Source organism: Podarcis raffonei, chromosome 1 (assembly GCF_027172205.1).
Source record: "Podarcis raffonei isolate rPodRaf1 chromosome 1, rPodRaf1.pri, whole genome shotgun sequence".
NCBI classification, from domain to species: domain Eukaryota; kingdom Metazoa; phylum Chordata; class Lepidosauria; order Squamata; family Lacertidae; genus Podarcis; species Podarcis raffonei.
Window position 1 is genome coordinate 8,228,736 of NC_070602.1, and position 22,183 is coordinate 8,250,918.

General features: G+C 47.5%; 1 protein-coding gene across 2 annotated transcripts in view; it reads left to right on the forward strand.

Moving 5' to 3' along the window:
* Positions 1-22,183, forward strand: part of DAAM1 (dishevelled associated activator of morphogenesis 1) — a 174,980-nt gene that overhangs the window by 79,579 nt on the left and 73,218 nt on the right. The window lies entirely within an intron of this gene.

Genomic DNA, 22,183 nt, shown 5'->3' on the forward strand with positions numbered 1-22,183 from the left:
TGCAGTAATTTTAAAGTAGGGTTCCAAAACTGTGGTCTGTGGGCCACCAGCAGTCCATGAACTTCATTCAGATGGTCTGCACGGTATCTGTGAACAACGCTTATGGTTTGAATTCGGTGGAATTGACTTGCTGATATCCATCCGTCTCAAGAGACAATGGAGTTCGCCTCCGGGGGTGAACTCAGACTGCTGTGTTAGCAGTACCAAAGTGACCTCCTTGGGATGCAAACCTGGGCAGCGTGTGTGGGGGTCCTGGGCTGCCCAGACGACAAGACCCTCCTCCTTTCAGCATCACTGTTGTAGTGCAGTGGAAAGCAGAGCAAGACATTTGTTTTATTACTTATTTATTTGTTGAATTTATATACCGCCCTATACCTGGAGGTCTCATGGTGGTTCGCAGAATAAAACCATGTGGGTAAAAGCCTCAGCGCCTAGGGCTTGCCAATCGAAAGGTCGGCGGTTCGAATCCCCGCGGCGGGGTGCGCTCCCGTTGCTCGGTCCCAGCGCCTGCCAACCTAGCAGTTCGAAAGCACCCCTGGGTGCAAGTAGATAAATAGGAACCGCTTACTGGCGGGAAGGTAAACGGCATTTCCGTGTGCTGCGCTGGCTCGCCAGATGCAGCTTTGTCACGCTGGCCACGTGACCCGGAAGTGTCTGCGGACAGCGCTGGCTCCCGGCCTCTTAAGTGAGATGGGCGCACAACCCTAGAGTCTGTCAAGACTGGCCCGTACGGGCAGGGGTACCTTTACATACCTGGAGGTCTCATGGTGGTTCGCAGAATAAAATCAAAATATAAAACCACAAAATGCATAATCAAAATAAAAACAGCATCCCCAAAGCCCCTTCTCCCCTCCTGCTTGGCTGTAGGAGTTGCTGGAAGGCATACAAGGTGCTGTCTTAGGGTCTCCTCTCCTAATTTGTGTAGGGTTTATGCCTTTTCTTTTCCTGAAAATGTCCCACAAGGCAGTGGAGGTTTAGAATCAGTTTTAGGATATTTAGATGTTGCCCATGTGTTTGGGTTGCTCCAGTCGTGCTGGGCAGCTTCCAACAGACTAAACACATTAAGCACAGTAAAACATCAAATATTAAAAACTGCCCTGTACACGAGATATAGGGAAGATACTCCACAAGGCAAGAGGTTTAAGATCAGAGTTTTCCTCCTCCTAGGTGGGCTGCCTTCCCAGGATGACAAGCCCCACCTGCCCCTCACCTCCCTCTACAGCACATGTGGAAACCGCCTTCTTGACCGTTGGTCCCACTTTTGGTCTCGTCCGCTCAATCTGCCAGAGCCTGTCATTGCACACAGTGGTATAACAGTGCTTTAAATGTAAAAAAAAGGATAAAGGTAAAGGACGCCTGGATGGTTAAGTCCAGTCAAAGGCGACTATGGGGTTGCGGTGCTCATCTCGCTTTCAGGCTGAGGGGAGACAGCATTTGTCCACAGGCAGCTTTCCGGGTCATGTGGCCAGCAGGACTAAAGCGCTTCTGGCACCACAGAACATCGTGACGGAAACCAGACCACACGGAAACGCCATTTACCTTCCCGCCACAGTGGTGTCTATTTATCTACTCGCATTGGTGTGCTTTCAAACTGCTAGGTTGGCAGAAGCTGGGAGAGCGCAACGTGAGCTCACTCCGTCGCTGGGATTCGAACCACCAATCTTCTGATAAGCAAGCCCAAGAGGGTCAGTGGTTTAGACCACAGCGCCACCCGCGTCCCTTTGCTTTAAATGTATGGGGTGAACTCACCCAAAGAATACCGTAGTAGAGGGGACCAGTCCTTAATGCCTTCATTCACAAATCCCTGAACTACTGAGAAAATGGCTTGGCGGGGGCCTCCGATGAGTGCCGAGACTCCATAGGCATTTGATGGTGTGTTTTCAATAGATTATGAATGCCTAAGCTGAGTCGAAATGCCAGAAAGAGGACCCCTAGATCTCTCCAAGGGTGAACCCTCTTCCCACACCGCTTGCATCCAATCTGCGGAGGAGTCTAGCCTCCCACTTGAATAGAGTCTGTCTTTTCCCTTCTCATTTGCCTGCCCCACCCATCCTCCCCTTCCTCCCCATGGCTGCCAAATGGTTGCAGAAGCCTGTGCCGTGCGAGCGATCAAGGGGACTCCAAAGCCGCGAGGAACAAAAGCGATCCTGACTGAGGGGGATCTGGATTTATTACATAATGGCTGCGGCGAGAGATGGGAGGTTGAGGCTGGCTTGGCTGCTTCTGAAAAGGGAGGCAGAACCAGAGAAGAGCGAAGCTGCGGAGCAGTAATAGAAAGTCGCTGGGCAGTGACCCCGAGAAAGGAATGCAGCGCACGTGAAACAGTGAAGCCCAAGCTATGACTCCGCTCAGGGGAGGGATTTTCGGATTACGATAGAAAAGGCCTTTGAAGTTCATTTGGATTTTGTGGGTTTGTGTGTTTTTAAGGCCAGTGGGTGGGTGGAATAAGAAAGGGAAATGAGGATACTGAGTTCTCCTTCTCAGATGGATATGGGGTGTTTAAATATGAAGGAGTACTTTAAAAAGCAGAGACATCACCTTGCCAACAAAGGTCTGTATAGTTAAAGCTATGGTTTTCCCAGTAGCGTTGTATGGAAGTGAGAGCTGGACCGTAAAGAAGGCTGATTGCCGAAGAATTGATGCTTTTGAATTATGGTGCTGGAGGAGACTCTTGAGAGTCCCATGGACTGCAAGAAGATCCAACCTATCCATTCTGAAGGAAATCAGCCCTGAGTGCTCATTGGAAGGACAGGTCCTGAAGCTGAGGCTCCAAGACTTTGGCCACCTCATGAGAAGAGAAGACTCCCTGGAAAAGACCCTGATGTTGGGAAAGATGGAGGGCACAAGGAGAAGGGGACAACAGAGGACGAGATGGTTGGACAGTGTTCTCGAAGCTACCAGCATGAGTTTGACCAAACTGCGGGAGGCAGTGGAAGACAGGAGTGCCTGGCGTGCTCTGGTCCATAGGGTCACGAAGAGTCGGACACGACTAAACGTCTAAACAACAACACTTTGTAGGAGCAGGTGGTGGTACAGTTAAACCCAAATGCAATGATTCTTCAACAACTTCATTGGACTGGCCATGTTGTTCAGATGCCTGATTGTCGTCTTCCAAAGCAACTACTCTATTCCAAACTTAGAGATGGAAAGCTTAATGCTGGTGGTCAACAAAAGACTCACTCAAGGCAAATCTAAAAAACATGTAGGATAAACACTGACAATTGGGAAACACTAGCCTGTGAGGGCTCCAGTTGGAAAACAGCCTTTACCAAAGTTGTCATGGGCTTTGAAGATGCTCGAACTCAGGACGCAAGGGAGAAAGGTGCTAAGAGGGAGGCACGCTTGGCAAATCCACACCATGATCAACTCCCACCCGGGAACTAATGTCCCCACTGTGGAAAGACGTGTGGATTTAGAATTGGCCTCCACAGTCACTTACGGACTCACTGTTAATACTTGGTTTATGGAAGACGATCTTACTTGGCTACAAGTGATCGCCAAAGAAGAAGAAGAAATATCCATTGGTGCTGCCCTGCAAATGTCAGTAGCAGTTTTTGTTGGAACTCTTCTCTCCTCGGATGTAGCTGTGCCCTCAGTGCTGAGATGGCAAAAGATAAAAATTGGAATTAACTGACCTCGGAGCATTGCAGTTGATGCCCACTAGCAATCCTTCAATTGTGTGCATTTAAAGAAAGAAATGAAGCTGTGCGCACAAGTGTAAACTGAGAACAGGGAGTGAGGGAAGAATGTGGAATAATAACCTGAGACCGGGTTCAAGCCAGATTATAGGCATATTTCAATAGCTTAGTGCAAACTGCCAGATGGAGATCACTGAAACTATTCAGCAGGCGATTTTAGAGACTGAAAACTGTTGCCTTCTTAAGTCAAAAGCAGCTTCCCCCAACCCAGTGCCCTTCTGATATTTTGGACCACAGCTTCTGTCAACGTCCCTGCCATCTGATGAGAGTGTTACGCTCTGAAGCATATGAAAGGAGCACCAGGTTGTGGGAAGCTGATAGGATGTTTCCTGAATCCTGAGAAGGGCTTTTGCTAAATTGCCAGAGAAAGATTTGCACAGTCCAAAGCTGTTCAAGCATTGCAGGAGTAGCTCGTTTTAAGGTCCGGATTCCAGGCTTTGGTAATTAACCAAGAACAGGCAGTAAGCTTTTCTTTTGAGCTGTAAAATCAGCAACTTTATATCATTAAAAAAAACCCAACAGCAGCAGCATCACCTTCATTCAAACAAGCTCCCTCCCTGTCTCCCTCAGGTATTTAAACTCTTACCTTTGTGGATAGAAATTCCAGTCGCCAGACAGCCTGTGATAAAAATCGCAGGCGGCTAGCAAGAATGACTGCTTTGTGTAGATGGAGAATAGCATCGGCCACGTTGATACCTTGCAGTTGGTACCTCTTCCAGATTTGCTATTTTGCTGCAGGTTGCAAGCTTTTTGCAGGTGCAGAGTTAGATGTCTCTGGGCAGCAGAATGAACAGCAGCCCGCTGTATTATAGTGACTGTTGGCACAGTGTGGGTTTTGTGGGTTTTTTAAGGAACAAATTCACAGGGCAATTCAATACACAGGAAGCCGCATTAAACAGAGTCAGACCACTGGTTTTATCTATCTCATTTTGCATTGTATTATGTTGTGCACTGTGGTTTGCTGTTTAGAAATTACTTATTCTATATTATTTTAATGAACGTTGAATGTTATTTTATTTGCATATTGTATATTGCGTATTGTCTCATTGTCAACTTTCTATTGTCTTATTGTCAATTCTATCCGGAATAAGGGAATTTCCCTTTAAAAAAGGAAAACGTTGACAGCTATGTATTTATATGCTCTGAGCCCGACTTTGGCTGGGGACAGTGGGATACAAATAAATTTATCATCATCATCATCATCTTTTTTTTCCTTCAGTGATTTTTATTGATTTTATTCAAATATCTTAAACACAATACAGTTTTATTCTCCTTAAAATCTATATCTTATCTGAATTAACTTCCCTCCACCTCTCTTCTGGTTTCTCTATATTACTCTTACTTAAGCTGTTTACTATATATACATTCTATAAATGTCTATAATTCCTTAATAATTTTTGGTATTATGCTTTGAACATACAGTCCTTATTAATTTACCGCATCTTATGGTCTAACCAAATGTTTACAATAAACGTCAGTCCTGTGAGTGTCTTTATTCATGTACAGTTTTCTATTAAGTAGACCATAGATTTGGACCATTCTTTTTGGAATTTCTCATTCTCCTGCTATCGGATTCTCATCTGTATATTGGCTACATTGACTGGCAGCAGCTAGCCAGTGTTATAGTCTTTTCCCAAACTTACCAGAAGCAGCTAGGAACCAAACCTGGGGCATTCGGCATGCAACACACCTGTTCTGCCATTGAACCACAAGCTCCAGGGCTTATTGATGTCTGGGGCCGTGAACCGCCAGGTACCAGTTTCTCGGAGACCAGCAATGAATGGAGACTGGTGTGCTTCCGTCCTTCCTGGAGAGACACCTGTTTGGCCAGTGCTGGAAATCCTTTAGTGATATATGGAAGTGGAACCTTGAAATAATTCCCCCTTTTCAATACCTGCTCTTGTTTCTCCCCCACCCCCAGAGCAGCTCCCCCACCCCACCCCCGTCTTCCCGTCTGAAGCCAAAAAAAGGCATCTGTTAGCAATCTTTAGGGTTTTAAACTGAAGCTTTTTAAACAATGAGCCGTTTGACAATGAAAGGTATTTGATCGTGCTGTATTTGCTTATTATGTGTGTGGGGGGGGATGGATGGATGGATGAACAGAGAACCTGGGAAATACAAGCCTTTGGTTTGGGGGTTTGGGGGGGTGCGTGTGAAGCAAAGGAAGGCCATTCCATAAAGGGACCCCTGACTGTTAGGTCCAGTCGTGGCCGACTCAGGGGTTGCGGCGCTCATCTCGCTTTACTGGCTGAGGGAGCCGGTGTACAGCTTCCGGGTCATGTGGCCAGCATGACTAAGCCGCTTCTGGCGAACCAGAGCAGCGCACGGAAACGCCGTTTACCTTCCCACTGGAGCGGTACCTATTTATCTACTGCCAATTTGACGTGCTTTCGAACTGCTAGGTTGGCAAGAGCAGGGACCGAGCAACGGGAGCTCACCCCATCACGGGGATTCGAACCGCTGACCTTCTGATCGGCAAGTCCTAGGCTCTGTGGTTTAACCCACAGTGCCACCCGCATCCCTTGGCCATTCCATACCCTCCAACATTTCTCCAATGAAAATAGGGAAAACCTGTCAGTACAGTAGATTTGCAAAGTCAACGTTGATCTGAATCCTTTCCTGACCAGTCAGCAAGAAACGCTGTTAGGTTACAGCCTGTGCAGGGAATCATTGTCCCACAGGGGAGGAGCTGTGGCCCAGTGGTTAGAGCACCTGCCCTGCATGCAGAAGGCGGCCCTGGGTTCAATTCCTGTCAATTCCAAGTAGTAGTAGTAGTAGTAGTAATTAATTAATTAATTAATTAATTAATTAATTAATTTTATTTATAACCCGCCCTCCCCATCCAAGACCATTCTCAGGGCGGCTAACACTAGGTACAAAAATAATTGACTGAAATACAACTTAAAAACAAGATTAAAATACGACATTAAAGGCGGGATATCAAATCCAAAACATTAAAAATGCAGCCTCATTTCAGTAGGAACTCAAATCAAGAACTTTTTGGGGGATGAAAACGTCAAGTCTTCACCAAGGCCAACTATCCAGACTGGTCCTACGTGGGCCAGAAAAAAGCCAGGGAAGTCCCCAAATAGGAGTTCCATCACAGAAAAAGAAAGGGAAAAGGAAAGAGGGGGAAGGGATCAGGTTGATTCCAAGCCAAAGGCCAGGCAGAACAACTCTGTCTTACAGGCCCTGCAGAAAGAAATCAGATCCCACAGGGCCCTGGTCTCACGAGGCAGAGCATTCCACCAAGCCGGGGCCAGTGTTGAAAAGGCCCTGGCTCTGGTTGAGGCTAATCTGACTTCCTTAGGGCCCGGGACCTCTAGGATGTTGCTATTTATGGACCTTAAGGTCCTCCATGGGGCATATTGGGAGAGGCGGTCCCATAGGTACGAGGTAGGGCTGAGAGCGACCTCTCTTTGAAACCCTGAACAGCCACTGCCAGTCAGGGTAAGACAATGCTAAGCCAGATGGCCTGATTCTGTGTCAGGGAGCTCCTTATCTTGTCTGGAGAACAGCTGCACAAAACTTAGGCAGTTTCTCAAAGGCCAAGGGAAAGAGTTATGCTCAAAAACACCTTTTCACTTCAGCAGTGGAGCAGACTCCCGCGAGAGGTGGTGGACTCTTCTTCCGTGGAGATTTTAAAGCAGAGGTTGGATGGCCATCTGTCCTGGATGCTTAAGCCGAGAATCCTGCATTGCAGGGGGTTGGACTAGATGACCCTTGGGTCCCTTCCAACTCGTATTTACGGGACTGCCTCTCCTGGTCTGCCCTACAGATGACCTTAAGGTCCATGAATAACCTTAGTTTAGAGGTCCCGGGCCCTAAGGAAGTCAGTCTATCCTCCACCAGGGCCAGGGCCTTTTCAGTGATGGCTCCAACCTGGTGGAACGCTCTGTCCCATGAGACTAGGGCCCTTCAGGATTTAACCTCCTTCCGTTGGGCCTGTAAGACAGAGCAATTCCGCCTGGCCTTTAATTTGAATTCAGCCTGATCTTTTATTTCCCTTCTCTTCCCTCCCCCTCCCCTTTTATGAAGATTACCCACTCTGAGACCCCACAGTTAATTCTCCCCTGACCTCCTCGCTGGCCCAAGTAGGACCAAATCAGCCAGCTAGCCCTGGGGATTATCCAATGCTTATTTCCCCTAAATTGATTTCTGAATTTTGAATTTTATTGTTATCCATGTTTTTATACTGTATTTTATGCTGCTGTTACAATTAAGTGTTTTAAATTTGTTGTTAGCCGCCCTAAGCCTGGTTTTTGAACCGGGAAGGGCAGGATATAAATAAAAAATTATTATTATTATTACGTGAGTATGATTCCTTGGAGGGGGGCAGTGTTTGCGCGAAGCGATCTTGACCGTGAGACGCAAAAGCAACAAACCAACCAACTTCCAAACTCTTTAGGGGCCAAGATTGGATCATATCATTTGGAGAGCTGGCTCAGCTCCCCGAATTTTAATGGAGTCATTCCAGTATTTATTAATATACGGAATCTCTTGTTGGATTCCTCTTTTCTTCTCTCTCTCTCCACCCCCTCCCTTCCCAGACTTATCCATTGTTTTCGGGAGCCTTGAGGCTGAAGTGAGCATAGATGCTGGATTGTGTCACCAACCTAGGCCGCAGCCTGGGTGTGCCTGTATATGTTGTGCATCCCAGCTATCAAAACTTGTCTTCCTCCAGGGCTTCCTGGTCCCTTCCCAGCCAGCTCTCATTTCCTAAAGAGATAAAAGTTGCGCTCTTTGCACCGAATGCATTTGTTGAGATACAAGGAGGAAACCAAATTGTATTTTATTTATTCAATGAATATAATAAACGTCGCCTCCCGGTGCTTTGACCCATGAGTCCAAAGCTGCAGGAATAAACTGATGATGAAAGCAATCGGATTAATATTTAATACGATTTTTAAAAATATTTAATATGATTACTTTTTGGCTTTCCAATGCAAGTAGAAACACAGGGAGCTAGCTGCCTTAAAAAGCGTCAGACTCTTGGTCCATTTACCTCAGTATTGTTGGCACTGACTGGCAACAACTCTCCAGGGTATCTTTAGGAGTCTTCCCACCCCACCTCCAGCCTTACCAGGAGACATCGGGGTTTGAACCCGCAGCCCTTTTCATGCAACCCCCTGAACTATGCTTCTTCCCTCTTTAAGGTGATTCACACAAGGCCATCTGCAGATAAAATAGCTTAGACACAAGGACTTGTGTAATAGGAATTGGGGGTTGCTCGTGCGTAAGTTGCCGCCACTCTCGGCGAGGTTGCCTGGATTAACCTTCCCCTGGCTGGACAGTCCTGATTCCGCGTCTGTCTCAGTCATTGGCAGAATCCGTCAGTGGGCGTTTCCTGAACTTCTTCCAACATAAAAGTTCCTTGACGGATAGTCTCCGCCTAGCCTCCCTGCGCGGAAGTCTTCTGCGCAGGGTGGGCGTGGGCAGTGGAGGACCCGTACTCTCCTCGCTAGTCTCTGGTGAAGAGTCCTGGAGCCACCTCTCCGAAGCCCGCCTCTGCCCGCCTTTCTCCCTGGTGTAACGCTGATTTCCTTCCCCGGTCGCTGAGTCCCCTCCTTTCCTGCTGGGACCTTCTCCGGCATCGCTTGGGAGCCCTTCCTCCACTCCTGGCTGCGATGGCAGTTCCCTGACAGACTTGTATGCTAGGAAAGAGAGAATTTATAGTGTTTGTTTCTTTAACATATTTATAAGCCACTTGAGAAGCTCTTAGGGTACCTGAATGTAGGTTTTTGCTGTTCTGCTTGGGCCTCTTTCCCTGGCTGCACCTTGGGGCCCTCAATGATGAGGTTTCTGGCCACAAGCTTGAGCTCAGCAACCCTACCAATGATATCTTCAAATATCTCAAGGGCTGTCACATGGAAGAGGGAACAAGCTTGTTTTCTCCTGCTCTGGAGGGTAGGACTCAAACCAGTGGCTTTGAGTTACAAGAAAGTAGATTTCCGACTAAACTTCAGGAAGAACTTTCTAACGGTGGGAGCTGTTTGACAGAGGAAAGGTCTTCCTCGGAAGGAGGTGGACTCTCCTTTCTTGGAGGCTTTTAAGCAGAGGGTAATGGCCAATGCAAAGCAGAGACATCACCTTGCCAACAAAAGTCTGTATAGTTAAAGCTATGGTTTTCCCAGTAGTGATGTATGGAAGTGAGAGCTGGACCATAAAGAAGGCTGATCGCCAAAGAATTGATGCTTTTGAATTCTGGTGCTGGAGGAGACTCTTGAGAGTCCCATGGACTGCAAGAAGATCAAACCTCTCCATTCTGAAGGAAATCAGCCCTGAGTGCTCACTGAAAGGACAGATCCTGAAGCTGAGGCTCCAAGACTTTGGCCACCTCATGAGAAGAGAAGACTCCCTGGAAAAGACCCTGGTGTTGGGAAAGATGGAGGGCACAAGGAGAAGAGGACGACAGAGGACGAGATGGTTGGACAGTGTTCTCAAAGCTACCAGCATGAGTTTGAGCAAACTGCAGGAGGCAGTGGAAGACAGGAGGGCCTGGCGTGCTCTGGTCCAGGGGGTCACGAAGAGTCGGACACAACTAAATGACTAAACAACAACAACAACAACAACAGATGGCCATCTGTCATGGATGCTTCAGCTGAGATTCCTGCATTGCAGGGGGTGGGGTTGGACTAGATGACCCTTGGTGCCCCATCCAACTCTTAACATTCTATGACGTGCATGCACCATATGGCTTTCCTGCAAAGTTCTTCTGCCTTTAATGGGATATTTCAGTCTCATTTGCCACTTTGCCCCAGGGCGCTGGTGACCACTGAAATTGGCTCGCCCTTTTGAGTGTGTGTGTGACTGGTAGGGTAGCAATTTACTCTCTTACCCTTCCAGCGATGGTGTGAAATGAGCACATTAGCGCATCTGTCCGTTTCAGCGCTCTAGGAAGAAGCTGACATTTCTGGCACACATTTTTGAATCCCTCTGGCCAGATCTTTGGAGAGCAAGAACTTCCAAAGGAAATGGAAGCAGGGGAGGCAGGAGGAGAGAAACCATATTGGGTCAACCTGTTCTGTAGCGATGGGAATATTCCTATATCTAGGGCTGTACAGGGATGCGGGTGGCGCTGTGGGTAAAACCTCAGCTCCTAGGACTTGCCGATCGCATGGTCGGCGGTTCGTATCCCCGCGGCGGGGTGAGCTCCCGTCGTTCGGTCCCAGCTCCTGCCCACCTAGCAGTTCAAAAGCACCCTTAAGTGCAAGTAGATAAATAGGTACCGCTGTATAGCGGGAAGGTAAACGGCGTTTCCGTGTGCTGCTCTGGTGCCGGTTCGCCGGAGCAGCTTCATCACGCTGCCCACGTGACCCGGAAGTGTCTGCGGACAGCGCTGCCTCCCGGCCTCTAGAGTGAGATGAGTGCACAACCCTAGAGTCTGTCAAGACTGGCCCGTAAGGGCAGGGGTACCTTTTTAGGGCTGTACAAGGGGAAATGTCCTTTCTTTAGCATACTTGGGTGTGGAGTTTGAGCCTTTGGAGCTGCCTCGTCCAGCCCAGAGTCTCCACATGTTGCTGGACCGCTGCCCCAGCATGGCACAGTGGCAAGGGCTGATGGGAGTTGTAGTTCGGCATCATCTGGGGCACCCACGGTTGGGGAAGATGGCTTCAGAGGAGGCAGCCGTTGTTTATCTCCCACCACCTCTCTGGGACTTTAGCTGGTGAGCGGGACGGGCTGCCTGCCACTCCTGTGATATCATGATGACATAGAGTGAAGGACAGGTGGGTGATCCACCTACCAAAATTGGCGCACAGGGTAGGGTAGGGGAAAGTTAGTGAGTGACTGAGCAGGGTCAGACCCTCATCTGCCAGCAAGAGTCAAATTCTTCTTTCTCTGTGAGGAATTAGCATACACAGCTGAGCCAAGCAGGATTGAACCCCATCCCTTAAGAACTTGGATCCAGGAGATTTCAGGGACCTCCTGACCCCTTATATCCCTGCCTAGGCAATTGAGGTCTTCTGGGCAGTCTCTTGTCAATGGTCCCCCATGGCTCATATGCACCTGGAGCCAGGAGTTCTGCATTATGAGCTCAATTTCATGGAAAGCCCTTCCTGTTTCAGTCAGACAAGTCACCCTCTCTGTTGAATTTCTGGTGGCTACAGAAGACTTTTAATTCCAGCAGGCAATTTGAACCAAGTTCTGATTTTATAGCTTTTTAACTGTTATCTATATTGTATTCTTGGGGCGCGGGTGGCGCTGTGGGTTAAACCACAGAGCCTAGGACTTGGTGATCAGAAGGTTGGCGGTTCGAATCCCTGTGACGGGGTGAGCTCCCGTTGCTCAGTCCCTGCTCCTGCCAACCTAGCAGTTCGAAAGCATGTCAAAGTGCAAGTAGATAAATAGGTACCGCTCCGGCGGGAAGGTAAATGGCGTTTCCGTGCGCTGCTCTCATTCGCCAGAAGCAGCTTAGTCATGCTGGCCACATGACCCAGAAGCTGTACGCCGGCTCCCTCGGCCAGTAAAGCGAGATGAGCGCCACAACCCCAGAGTCGGTCACGACTGGACCTAATGGTCAGGGGTCCTTTTACCTTTACCTTTTATATTGTATTCTTGGTTGTATACCACAAGACGGTTGTCATTAAGAAGTATGAAGATCCCAAACTTGGGCCTCCTGCTGTTTTCATACTACAGTTCCCATCATCCCTGACAGCTGGCCTTGCTAGCTAGGGATGATGAGAGTTGTAGTCCAACAACAGCTGGAGACCCAAGTTTGGGAAACACTGGTATAGATTGTTGAAATAAACAGAGCAACAACCCATCTTTTAGCCCTACCCACAGCATGGATTGGGGGTGGGGGGAGGGGAGAGAGAGAGAGAGAGAGAGAGAGAGAGAGAGAAGGAGCCTTCAGTCCTTCAGATGCTGTTAGATTCCAACTCCTATCATCCCCAAGCAGGATGGCCACCATGTGCACCAACTCAGTCTAGGGGCAAGGTGTCTTTGGCCCCCCTCAAAATCTGCTGGTGGGGGACTGGGCCCTCTCAATGTTGAACACCAAACATGGCATGGGTTCCTCCTGAGCATGTGAGAGGCGCTGCGCCATGCCGGGCTCTGTGATTGGTCTCCTGCCAATGATGTATTGCATGGCGTGCTCCTCAATCTTGGGCACAAAATGGCGCCTCTCTATTGGACTCTGAGGCGATAGGGACCGGAAGCCAACAACTTCTCAGGTGCCACAGCTTCCTCATCCCCAGACCAGAAAGAACATTTTTAGTACATTTTGTGACTTGTACCTGCAATTCTCCCCCTCCCCTTGTTTTACTTAAACCCTTGTTTTTTATTAAACAGAACTTCCCAGCCTACAGTCCTGTGAGGACTTATCTGCCTCTTGTTCCCCAGCCAGAAGGTCACATACCCAAATGCTCCATAACAGGAACAGGGCTTGGCTGAGTCTGGAAATCCTTCCTCACAGCTGTTTACCTTCCCCTATAAAATGGGGGCAACTGTAATAAACACACAATCTCTTGTGATCCCCCCCGCTTTTTTAAAAAAGGCTGAACTTTTGAGTGGAGCAGATTTCAGAGCTGCAACTTGGGAGTATTTGCAGCCCTTGTGGCTTGCCAGATTGTTTGGGCCACAACAGCATAATAAATGAAATAATAATAATGTTTTTTGTGTTGCTGTGGTGTTTTGCAAAAAGGTGGTACTGTGGTTACATACGCTTCAGGTTACATACGCTTCAGGTTACAGACTCCACTAACCCAGAAATAGTACCTCGGGTTAAGAACTTTGCTTCAGGATGAGAACAGAAATCGTGCTCTGGTGGCGCGGCAGCAGCAGGAGGCCCCATTAGCTAAAGTGGTGCTTCAGGTTAAGAACAGTTTCAGGTTAAGTACAGACCTCCGGAACGAATTAAGTACTTAACCTGAGGTACCACTGATATACATTCAATAATATAATGAGCTTCTGTATGGTGTTTTCACTAGTATACACAGTTTTAGGCAGGCTAATATAATGCATCTAAGTTCACGTTAATTTTGTTCGGAGGATTACACTACAAAATGGTGGGATAACTGTGTTTCTGTTCTTGTGTTGCCTTGGGAAGTATGACAGAGATAGGCTCGCGTGGAAACGGGAATCTCAACTGTGTGGCTTACTCCTGTGTAACACGTTTTAAAGCTTGGCCTTGGGGGAAAGATGAGAACAGCAGCGTCCTTCCGCCCGCAGATATCTGTCCCAGGTTTGATTTCCTCAGTAGGGTTTCTGTTGTGCTTAACTGAGAGTGCTCTTGTGAAGCCTCCTCTCCCAGAGGAGGAAATGGTTGCTCTGGGAGGTGAGGAAAGAGGAAATCTCCATCTCGGCTACATAATACTGACCCGTCGCTGCTATATTTTAGCTTCTTTCACTTGCCACTCTTTCTTTCAGAGACCTCCCCCCCCCCCTGCCTTCCTGCTCCCTTGTTTCCGTCTTTGGGCTAAACATGGCTTGGTCACCTGCCTTCCTCCTTCGCAACCTGACCCCAGACAGGGATGTCACAGCGCTGTGTCCTGCCTTGTCTGCAAATCAGCAAAATCCAGGAAGCTTCTGTGAGCCTACAGCTGGGATTAAGCCGCAGGTGCAGAGATAAGGAGGTTTCTTCCTTCCCACCCACCCCCCACCACCCCCAAAAAGTTGTACAGCCAATGGCCTGTTTTTGAGCTAGAGCTGAGTTTCAGCCTTCGTGTTGAAATCCATATGTTCAGTGTGGCAGGACCTTTGACCAAGCAGCTGAGCAAACTGCATGGGAAGCATTTTTCTGCAATTCATCAAAGAGCCTGTGTGCTACTCAGAGCTCAGCAGCTGTGCAAAAGCAGCCAAAGTGGGAAATTCTGCAATTCTTGAAGGAGTGCACAGCTCAAAGAGGTTCCTGAGCCTTGGGAGGAAGGGAGATTTAGTAACTCTGCAGCTTGCTTGATCAGGTTTAAAGCCTTTTCTGCAATGGCTCCCCTTTTGTGGAATGCTTTCCCCAGGGAGGTTCGTCTGGCGCCTTCGTTATACACCTTGAGGTGCCAGGCAAAAACGTTCCTCTTTAACCAGGCATTTGGTTGACTGACATCTGATGCCCTTTTAAAATGAAAACCAGGCTCCAGCGACATCCACAGGGGCAGAACTCTTGGCTCCTTTCTTGAGGCCCTGCCTGCCGCCATCCTCTGGCTCAGAATCCCCTGCAGTTCCTCTTCCAGAGGCTATAAGGCAGGCTTCCCCAACCTTAGCCCTCCAGATGTTTTGAGACTACAATTCCCATCATCCCTGGCCACTGGTCCTGCTAGCTAGGCATCATGGGAGTTGTAGGCCAAAAGCATCTGGAAGGCCAAAGTTGAGGAAGCCTGCTATAAGGCAAGCACCCTTAGCCAGACAGCATCTCCAACCTTGATCACCCTCCGTGAGGCTCCAGCTCCCTGCAGAAACACCTTCTCTTGTAGCTGTCCAAGGTCCTACATGCTCTCTGCTTGACTGGGGGCTTTGTGACCCAACAACGCCTGCTTCATCTGTGGGCCTCAGTTGCCCAGGGTTGCTTTAGGCAAAGTCCCTCTATATTGTCCAGTTAAGGGCATTAAGATCCACGAATGGGGCCTCCCTGCTGAAATCCGAAGGGCCCCATCAGTATTGGCATTCCACTGGCTGTGGAAGACACACCTGTTCAGAAAAGCGTTCCCGTGGTCTTCTGACTTGGGAACTGCCTGTTTAGTGGTTAGCCTGTTTTAAAGGGCTTGTTTTGTTGCATCTTGTTTTGTTTAAAGGGCTTGTTTTGTTGCCTGTTTTGGTGTTTTGACGGAATTGTTTCATTTCGTGTTTCAATTATGTGCGTTTCCATTTTTTATCATTGCTTTTATGCTTGTCAACCACTCAGAAACCACTTTGGTAGTTAAACTATGTTGTTGTTGTTGTGTTGTTGTTACACTCTGTAAGCCCTTCTCCCAACCCATGTGACTGGTTCCAACTCAGCCCTTCCTAATAAGATTTGGCCGTTTTGCGGGCATCCTAAAGTTGCAGGCTGCCTAGCATTTTGTTCTGCTCTGAATTGCTACCTCGGGAGCATAGGATGCTAACCAGCTCTGTATTCTGATGGTCAGTAGCTGTCTAGAGAGCCAGTGTGGTGTAGTGGTTAAGAGCGGTAGTCTCATAATCTGGGGAACCGGGTTCGCGTCTCCGCTCCTCCACATGCAGCTGCTGGGTGACCTTTGGCAAGTCACGCTTCTTTGAAGTCTCTCAGCCCCACTCACCTCACAGAGTGTTTGTTGTGGGCAAGGAAGGGAAAGGAGAATGTTAGCCGCTTTGAGACTCCTTAAAGGGAGTGAAAGGCGGGATATCAAATCCAAACTCCTCTTCTTCTTCTTCTTCTTCTTCTTCTTCTTCTTCTTCTTCTTCTTCTTCTTCTCATTCCTAGCTTGAGATGCCAAGGGTTGAACCCTGACTCCTGTTACATTACATGCAAAGTGTCATTGAACCACAGCTCTTCCACTGATTGAGCATGATTTCACCACCGCAGAGGAACTGAAAAATCTGGACTCTGCCCAATTCTGTTCTGATCTTGGTAGTATTTTTTGAGATTGCAATTCAGATTTCCCCTTTGCTTCTGCAGCAAATGAAATGTAAATGCATGCACTGTGTGTATGTGGGATGCCGAACCCTTTTTTGGTTTGTTTGTTTTTAATAGGACAAATATAAGTCATGGAGTCTTCCCTGGGCAGCAGTGTGTGTGTGTGTGTGTGTGTGTGTGTGTGTGTGTGTGTGTGTGTGTGTTTAAAAAGCCATACCTTGTAACATTTGCCAGATACAATTAGGTCCCCTTGCTCTATACATCATGAGTACAATTTTCAACAGAGAGTGCAACGCAAGCGATATGTACAGGATGGTTCTATTGGGCCCAATTTGCTGGCATGGTTTTTCAACCGCTGGGAGTTGAAATTGCTTTAAAATTGCCTTAAGGTGCCTACTTTATGATACATGCCTTTAATTGATTTTAATGTTTACCTTGGAACAAATTGTTTTATTATCTTTTCTAAACTGCTTTGAGGGACGTCGTCAAAATGTGGGATAAGGATTCTAGAAACGAAGATATTCTTAGTGGACATATTTGTTGATTGTTGTTGTTTAGTCGTTTAGTCGTGTCCGACTCTTCGTGACCCCATGGACCAGAGCATGCCAGGCACCCCTGTCCTCCACTGCCTCCCGCAGTTTGATCAAACTCACGCTGGAAGCTTCAAGAACACCATCCAACCATCTCATCCTCTGTTGTCCCCTTCTCCTTGTGCCCTCCATCTTTCCCAACATCAGCGTCTTTTCCAGGGATTATATTTGTTGATAGCCTCTCTAAAATATCTACTTCCCTAGCATCCAGAAAACTCAAACATCTATTGTAGGGAGTATGTCTCTAAAAGTCAGTTTCCGGGGCGCCCAATTGGGGCTCGCAAAGAGGCCCTTCCTTTGTTGTTGTTGTTTAGTCATTTAGTCGTGTCCGACTCTTCGTGACCCCATGGACCAGAGCACGCCAGGCACCTCTGTCCTCCACTACCTCCCGCAGTTTGGTCAAACTCATGCTGGTAACCTCAAAAACACTATCCAACCATCTCGTCCTCTGTCGCCCCCTTCTCCTTGTGCCCTCCATCTTTCTCAGCATCAGTGTCTTCTCCAGGGAGTCTTCTCTTCTCATGAGGTGGCCAAAGTACTGGAGCCTCAGCTTCATGATCTGTCCTAACAGTGAGCACTCAGGGCTGATTTCCTTAGGAATGGATGCGTTTGATCTTCTTGCAGTCCATGGGACTCTCAAGAGTCTCCTCCAGCACCATAATTCAAAAGCATCAATTCTTTGGCGATCAGCCTTCTTTATGGTCCAGCTCTCACTTCCATACATCATTACTGGGAAAACCATGGCTTTAACTATACGGACCTTTGTTGGCAAGGTGACGTCTCTACTTCTCAAGATGCTGTCTAGGCCTGTCATTGCCCTTCTCCCAAGAAGCAGGCGTCTTTTAATTTCGTGGCTGCTGTCACCATCTGCAGTGATCATGGAGCCCAAGAAAGTAAAATCTCTCACTGCCTCCATTTCTTCCCCTTCTATTTGCCAGGAGGTGATGGGACCAGTGGCCATGATCTTTGTTTTTTTGATGTTGAGCTTCAGACCATATTTTGCGCTCTCCTCTTTCACCCTCATTAAAAGGTTCTTTAATTCCTCCTCACTTTCTGCCATCAAGGTTGTGTCATCTGCATATCTGAGGTTGTTGATATTTCTTCCGGCAATCTTAATTCCAGCTTGGGATTCATCCAGCCCAGCCTTTCGCATGATGTATTCTGCATATAAATTAAATAAGCAGGGAGACAAAATGCAGCCTTGTCGTACTCCTTTTCCAATTTTGAACCAATCAGTTGTTCCATATCCAGTTCTAACTGTAGCTTCTTGTCCCACATAGAGATTTCTCAGGAGACAGATGAGGTGATCAGGCACTCCCATTTCTTTAAGAACTTGCCATAGTTTGCTGTGGTCGACACAGTCAAAGGCTTTTGCATAGTCAATGAAGCAGAAGTAGATGTCTTTCTGGAACTCTCTAGCTTTCTCCATAATCCAGCGCATGTTTGCAATTTGGTCTCTGGTTCCTCTGCCTCTTCTAAATCCAGCTTGCACTTCTGGGAGTTCTCCATCCATATAGGCCCTTCCTTAGTAGTTCCTATATTCATTGGCACCTCCCATTATTGTTATCAATTTAATAAAAGCACCTGAATTTATTTGGTTATTTTTTTTAGAAACTGGAAAGGTGAAACTGGGCAATCACATCCTTAGACTACTTGCTGCCCAAGCCTGAGATGTTCCTTGTCACATGACTCCTCTCCCTTGAGGGGATGTAAAATTAATCCTGGATAGATGTGCAAAAATGCTTCTGCTGATTTTGCTCCTTAAACAAGCCTTAGGTCTTATGCCCATCCGGGATCAATAAAATATACAGCAAAATCTCTTCTGCCTCCCTCTCCTCGGCCCTTTGGCAATGCTTTAGGCTTTCCAATTCTCCTGGTCTCCCAGGAAATCTTCTCATTTAACCTTTCTTTCACCCCTCCAGGCACAAACCGGCAGATGGGAAGAAGGGGATGTTGGGTCAGGGTCAGGCTAATAGCCTATTGCCTTCAGTGACACTTCCTATGTAGTCAATGAAGCATCCTCTGTTTTCACCCCTTCCTTGCTGATTAACATCCTGTAATCAAAATGAGTAGTCTGCTTTTGGGGGCTGATGAGATCTGGCCTCTGTATAGTCTGGTCCCGTTACGTTCCTTGGGGAATTGGAGTGAGAAGCAGAGATTTCCCACTGGATCTATGTTCTTTGTAACGTTGGGTGGTTCCAGTAGGGTTGGTATATATGCGGGAATAAGTTGAGATACAGCACTTGCAATGAACAGCTGAAGTATTGCAGCTGAGTTTAACATCAGCAGTGTTAGAAACTCAGATATATCACCTAGGCGCCAAATGTTAACCAAGGTTAAAGGTAAAGGGACCCCTGACCGTTAGGTCCAGTCGTGACCGACTCTGGAGTTGCGGTGCTCATCTCGCTTTATTGGCCGAGGGAGCTGGCGTACAGCTTCCGGGTCATGTGGCCAGCATGACTAAGCTGCTTCTGGCGAACCAGAGCAGCACACGGAAACGCCGTTTACCTTCCCACCAGAGTGGTACCTATTTATCTACTTGCACTTTGATGTGCTTTTGAACTGCTAGGTTGGCAGGAGCAGGGACCGAGCAATAGGAGCTCACCCCGTCGTGGGGATTCGATCCGCCGAGCTTCTGATCGGCAAGTCCTAGGCTCTGTGGTTTAACCCACAGCGCCACCCGCGTCCCTTGTAAACCAAGGTTACAGCCCCTGAAATGGAATGTCTAGTTGCCATTTTTGAGGAAGATGGCTCTCAAGTCTTATTTTTCGAATGACGGAATGACTATCCCTTCAACATCTGGCTTGTTTAGATGACAACCTTGAGCTAGGTTAAGAACTTTGAGAACTTAAATGACAAAAAGTCACTTGATCCAAAAACAGTCCACTTATATATTGGCCTCTTCCGACCTCTTTTTCTTAATGGTGACAGGGACCATTCATAACGTGAGAATATTCTTCACAGCTGTGAGCAGGGCAGTGGGGTAAGTGAAGACAAGTGACGACAATCCACTATAATATTGTTCACTGCTCCTGCCCAGGCTGCACGGAAATTCCTGAAATTCATTCTGATGGTGCAGATAAAATACAACCGAAATAATTCTACAGGGTGTGGTATTAGTGTGTGAAAACTGTCAAGATCCGATGATCCCCAAGCATGCACCTCCAGATGGTGGCGATGTCAGGTGGTTTTTAAGTAACATTAAAACAAACACCTTCCAAATCTGCAGAGCTTGAAAAGCGCTGCCTCCATTTGAGTGGAAGACCCACTTTTGACAGTCCCTCGCGTGACTATTTTAAGAATCTCTGCCCGTTGTTCCTCCTGAAACTTTGCACTTCATTGCGTATTCCTTGTGGCGGCACAACAACCTTCCCTCGAACCCCAGTGGCGACTGAATGGCATTCCTTGGCTTGAGCTGTAGGTGTTAAATTTCTTGACAGTTGTGGAAGCCTCTTTCTTACGGTGAATGGATGACTTCAGTCAGCCAAACCAAGTCTTGGCAGGCAGAGATTTTAATGTGTGCTGGTAAACGAGGCCAGAAATGGAACGGAGATTGGCAGCTATAAACATGTAAGATCCATGTGGTTACTTGAAGGAGGCGGAGGGGGAATCGCAGTTCTGCAATTGCTTTCCAAAAGAGACAAAACTTTTCTAGTGAGCAAACTCGCTTCCTTCGCTTTACATTTCTGCTTGGGCCAGCGAGGCACATCGTTCGGTTTTTAATCAAGCCCGCACATTCTCTGCAAGAAGAGTGGAGATATATATCGACTGGGGGAACTGTACTTTTTGCTGCGTACGCTTCCATCTCCCTCTCTTTCTTGACGTGTTTCATTTGGTCTGCCGTGTTGATGTTTCGTGTTTGGACCTAGGGGTGCTCTGTGGTTTTGAGAGTTTGGCCAGGCCTGCAAGGAAAGACAGAAGAGCAGGAAACGTTTTATTGCTGAGCTAATTTCTCCCGCCTTTTCCTAATGCGACGCCGTTTCCTGGGGCAGCGGGCGGGTGGAAATGACCAACATCCTTTCATATAGAAATGTAGCATTAAAATATAATTAGATGTGGTCAGCGGGGGTGTAAAGGGGTTAAGGCAGGGTAATGCAGCCCTGAGACTTCAAAACAAATGAGGTGATAAAGAGGCTTTCAAGTTTTCAATATTGTTTGTGGCAGAATACCCTAGAGCAAGGGTGAGGAACCCTTTTCAGCCAGAGGGCCACATTCCCTTCTGAGAAACCTTCCAGGGGCCACACGTAAAAGTGAGCCCAGCAATGGATATAAATCTTACCCTTGAACACTATGCTAGCAAGGTGTGTCAGGAGGTGAAATCTAATTTTTGTACATTTCTTCAGGGATGGGTCTTAAAAATACAGTTTTGGGTGTGAGGAATTCAAACCTGCTATTATTTTTGTGACTGGACAACATTTAGCTTAGTAAATCTTTGATGAAGAAACTGTTGCTGGACTACAACTCCCATCATCCCTAGCTAGCAGGACCAGTGGTCTTTCCCAACATCAGGGTCTTTCCCAGGGAGTCTTCTCTTCTCATGAGGTGGCCAAAGTATTGGAGCCTCAGCTTCAGGGTCTGTCCTTCCAGTGAGCACTCAGGGCTGATTTCCTATTATTCTATTGTTTCCTATTAATTCTGTTGTTGATAAATTCTATGTAGTCGATCAGACACCAAGAAACTGTTGTGAACTGCCCTGGGATGATGATGATGTTGTTGATGATGATGATGGAAGAAGAAGAGCTTTAAAAATACTCCTGTTGAACTTACTTGTAGGATCAGTGGCTATTTAGATCCCTACCCCAATATGGCCCTTTTCATATCACCACCCACTCTCTGCCTCCTCACAGTAACATCTATGAGAGAGTGGGATTTTCCATTTGTAAGAGTTTCCTCTTCCTGCAGTTAATGAACACGAAAAGGTTTTGAGTGTTAGCAAATCGGTTTTCTGCTCTGGAATTAGGTGGTTTTGCTCACTCAGGATAATTCAGGATCACTGCTTTCGAAGAGGTCTCAAACATGTCCTGGCTTTCTAGCTACTCAGCTCCCAGCGAAAAGTTTACGATGCTGACCTCTCCGATTCCTCCACTGCAATTAAAATCTCCACCAAGAGCAGCTCCAGCCACTGCTGCCAAGAAATCAGCAGAGAATGTCTCCGTAATTTCCTCTCAGGCTGTCGACTCTTCCTCCTGCCCACAGACTTACACTCCCAATTGCATCGATGGGTTCACTTAAAGACAAGGAAATGAATGTTGCTGCATTTCTGAACACAGAGATGAGGGAAGTGTGGCCTTGCGGGGGCTGCTGGACAACAACCCCCCCCCCACTGACCATGCCAGGTGAGGCTGGTGGGAGTCCATCACCTTCAGAAGGGT